Source organism: Caenorhabditis briggsae (assembly GCF_000004555.2).
Source record: "Caenorhabditis briggsae complete genome, chrIII, whole genome shotgun sequence".
Classification (NCBI taxonomy): Eukaryota; Metazoa; Nematoda; class Chromadorea; order Rhabditida; family Rhabditidae; genus Caenorhabditis; species Caenorhabditis briggsae.
In genome coordinates, this window is record NC_013490.2 from 7,327,623 (window position 1) to 7,332,438 (window position 4,816).

Genomic DNA, 4,816 nt, shown 5'->3' on the forward strand with positions numbered 1-4,816 from the left:
GTGTTTCTAATTATTTCTTCATTTTGACTTTTCTGTAAGTATCTGGTCTTTCCTGTTAGATAATGTCACTTACCACTTTGTACGTTTTTTAAAGTAGGAGAACTTCAGAAACTGTCTGATTTTCATGGTCCGTCTTGGCATCTCCATTATACTGTTCAGCAAAGGAACGTTCTCCTACTTTTTTTCATGACTAACCACGTTTTACTGTTTCATATCTCCTTGCCTTCACCTCTTTTCACACACAATTCCAGTCAAATAAAATGCCGTTTTTTCTCTTGTTCTGTGACATCACTCTTATTACTATCGTCGACATCGTGCTTGCAGACTCGAGTCTGTGATCACAATCAGTGGAAAAATTAGGTCAAGCAACACGTTAAAGGTACAACAGGATACAGATGATTCAGTGGAAACCTCAATTAAAATATGCCGTAAATACTCTAATTTATTATAATAGCAATCCTGGTATATAAAAATCGCAGAAATTGGTTTTGAAGTTTTCTGGAATATCTGGATCGTCCGGACTCAAATTCTAATAACATGAAAGTTTTTAAATTTTTTATTAATTTCTGAAGTTTGAATCTGAAATCTCTGAATTTCGAATTCTGAAAGTTCAAAAATGATTCTGAATTTCGGGAAGCGAGAGTTTAAAAATTTGTTAATTCATAATTTCAGTAAACAAATTGTAGAAATCGAGAGATTGAAAAACTCAATAAATCCAAAAATTCGGAAACCTCCGATTTTTAGCAAGTTGAATTTTTTTTCCAATTTCTACATTTTCCAAATCCTCAAAATTTGAAATTTCAGAACATAAGAGTTTTAGAATTTGAGAATTTGAGGATCTTTTAATTAGAATGTTGGAATTAATGAATCCCTGAATTCAAAACAGCTGATTATCTCAGTTTTCGAATTTCTAATTTTCCACAAGTTCAACTTGAGTGTCTCATTAAATTTCTGATTTTCTAAATTAAGTTACTGATTGAAAATCAAGTTTCTGATAGTTTCTGTTTATCAGTAACTTAATTTTCTGATTTTCCAAAATTTTAAATTTCTGGATTGCTGAGTTACCAATTTTTGAGTTCCTACGATACGGTGCTTTTTACTGTGAATTTCCGGTTTCCGAATATCTGAGTTTTCCAATTTCTGAATTTCCGTGACTGAGTTTTTTCTGAAATTTTCGAAATTTGGAATTCCGGAGTTCGATAATTTCTACAGGGTGACTTTTAATCATAGATGAATTCTTGGATCCGCTTGGAAGGTGCTCGTCAATATTTTTATTAATGGCTCAATTTGGACGATCTAGCTCGCAACTTGCTCGTATTATAAAATCATGAGAGGAATCTAATGGTATCGGTTGGCGAGCTATCAAACTAACACAGAAAAAAGTTTTTTTGCTCGTCAACTCTAATTCCAGGAATTGTTGACATCTATGCATTTAATTACCCGCACATGTTTGAAAGAGGTTTTCTCGAAAAGTAAAAGCCGAAAACTGATGAAACTCAACAGAAGTTTTGTTTGGGCGTACAAAAGATATAGTCAAAAAGAATTTTTTGATTTGATTGACGGTCATCGTTCGCCTCAATTACGGCCTGAAGACGTCGTCGGTAGGCATTGATGGTGGCACGGTCCAAAGTTTGTCAAATTTCTCGAAAAGTGTTTCTTCCAGAGCTGCGAAAGTTGAATAGGGTTTTGAGCAGACCTTCTTCTGAAAAACTCTAGATGAAAGTCGTGGGTTTCAAATCCGGCGAGTAGGCCGGCCATTTGTCTCCTCAGGCAGGTATGCCTCGCATCACTGCTGGGTGAGTTTGACGGTGTGGGCTTGAGCTCCGCCATGCTGGTGGATCAAATGTACCCGTCCAAAGTGGGATTTAGTTTGTGGGAGCAGATAGTTCTTGAAGATTTGATCGATAAAGCCTTTCTCGGCGATACGGACGTTTTTACCTAAAAATTGCTATTTGAGCATACTCCCTGCGTGCCATCCAGAAGAAATTCGGCCTGCTCCAGACGCAATTGTTTATTGCTTTCCGAGAAGATGGCAACTTTTGGGACTCAATAGCATTTTAGATCAAGCTACTTTCAGACTATCGTTTAGACCAAAAACCGATAGATACCAATATTCATGGCCAATTTCCTGAGCGATCTAATTTTCCTGAGCGATCTAATTTCCTGAGCGACCTGTAGGCTACTCCTGATTTGATCCCGAACAGCTTCAACGTTCTCTGGAATCGTCAGCGTACTTTTTCTTCCTTTCAAAGTGCGATCCATAGAGATCCAGACTTGGTGAATCTTTCCATAACTTCATAACAGCACATGCTAGCAATCCCAACGCGTTCAATGATCTCGTTTCGACTAACGCCCTACTCATGAAGGCTGATGACTGTCACATTGTGGACGTTAGGTCACGCCATTTAGCTGAAACTCAACCAATGAATCTGAAACTTGGCAGAAATACTAATTATGAATCAATAAATCAAATTACAAAGGAACAAAAGGAACAACAAGAAAGATGATTAACAACAGCAAGACGAAATAAAAAAAAAATTAACAAAAGACAATCAGGAATCAAAAGGTGTTTTTATATATGAAAGTTAGAACGAAGCAGGGATGGCATTTGTTTAGGTTCCAGTTCTGAATGCTTGTATAATTTAACCTTCACGACCCGAAAGAGTAAAGGAAACCGAGACAATGCCCAACGAATTCTCAGAAAATCATTCAAAATCTAGGACCTACTTAGGAAAGGGGAGGAAGATTCTGAATATTTTAAAAGAATTCAGAAGACAATTCTCAATCTTCAATACCCTTTCGAACACAGCTAAACCTTTGACTGACTGAATTCTCAGTCAGCCATAGCCGTCGGGGCTCGAAAGAGTAAAGGAAACCGAGACAATGTCAAACGAATTCTCAGAAAATCATTCAAAATCTAGGACCTACTTAGGAAAGGGGAGGAAGATTCTGAATATTTTAAAAGAATTCAGAAGACAATTCTCAATCTTCAATACCCTTTCGAACACAGCTAAACCTTTGACTGACTGAATTCTCAGTCAGCCATAGCCGTCGGGGCTCGAAAGAGTAAAGGAAACCGAGACAATGTCAAACGAATTCTCAGAAAATCATTCAAAATCTAGGACCTACTTAGGAAAGGGGAGGAAGATTCTGAATATTTTAAAAGAATCCAGAAGACAATTCTCAATCTTCAATACTTTCTAGAACACAGCTAAACCTTTGACTGACTGAATTCTCAGTCAGCCATAGCCGTCGGGGCTCGAAAGAGTAAAGGAAACCGAGACAATGTCAAACGAATTCTCAGAAAATCATTCAAAATCTAGGACCTACTTAGGAAAGGGGAGGAAGATTCTGAATATTTTAAAAGAATCCAGAAGACAATTCTCAATCTTCAATACTTTCTAGAACACAGCTAAACCTTTGACTGACTGAATTCTCAGTCAGCCATAGCCGTCGGGGCTCGAAAGAGTAAAGGAAACCGAGACAATGTCAAACGAATTCTCAGAAAATCATTCAAAATCTAGGACCTACTTAGGAAAGGGGAGGAAGATTCTGAATATTTTAAAAGAATTCAGAAGACAATTCTCAATCTTCAATACCCTTTCGAACACAGCTAAACCTTTGACTGACTGAATTCTCAGTCAGCCATAGCCGTCGGGGCTCGAAAGAGTAAAGGAAACCGAGACAATGTCAAACGAATTCTCAGAAAATCATTCAAAATCTAGGACCTACTTAGGAAAGGGGAGGAAGATTCTGAATATTTTAAAAGAATTCAGAAGACAATTCTCAATCTTCAATACCCTTTCGAACACAGCTAAACCTTTGACTGACTGAATTCTCAGTCAGCCATAGCCGTCGGGGCTCGAAAGAGTAAAGGAAACCGAGACAATGTCAAACGAATTCTCAGAAAATCATTCAAAATCTAGGACCTACTTAGGAAAGGGGAGGAAGATTCTGAATATTTTAAAAGAATTCAGAAGACAATTCTCAATCTTCAATACTTTCTAGAACACAGCTAAACCTTTGACTGACTGAATTCTCAGTCAGCCATAGCCGTCGGGGCTCGAAAGAGTAAAGGAAACCGAGACAATGTCAAACGAATTCTCAGAAAATCATTCAAAATCTAGGACCTACTTAGGAAAGGGGAGGAAGATTCTGAATATTTTAAAAGAATTCAGAAGACAATTCTCAATCTTCAATACCCTTTCGAACACAGCTAAACCTTTGACTGACTGAATTCTCAGTCAGCCATAGCCGTCGGGGCTCGAAAGAGTAAAGGAAACCGAGACAATGTCAAACGAATTCTCAGAAAATCATTCAAAATCTAGGACCTACTTAGGAAAGGGGAGGAAGATTCTGAATATTTTAAAAGAATCCAGAAGACAATTCTCAATCTTCAATACTTTCTAGAACACAGCTAAACCTTTGACTGACTGAATTCTCAGTCAGCCATAGCCGTCGGGGCTCGAAAGAGTAAAGGAAACCGAGACAATGTCAAACGAATTCTCAGAAAATCATTCAAAATCTAGGACCTACTTAGGAAAGGGGAGGAAGATTCTGAATATTTTAAAAGAATCCAGAAGACAATTCTCAATCTTCAATACTTTCTAGAACACAGCTAAACCTTTGACTGACTGAATTCTCAGTCAGCCATAGCCGTCGGGGCTCGAAAGAGTAAAGGAAACCGAGACAATGTCAAACGAATTCTCAGAAAATCATTCAAAATCTAGGACCTACTTAGGAAAGGGGAGGAAGATTCTGAATATTTTAAAAGAATCCAGAAGACAATTCTCAATCTTCAATACTTTCTAGAACG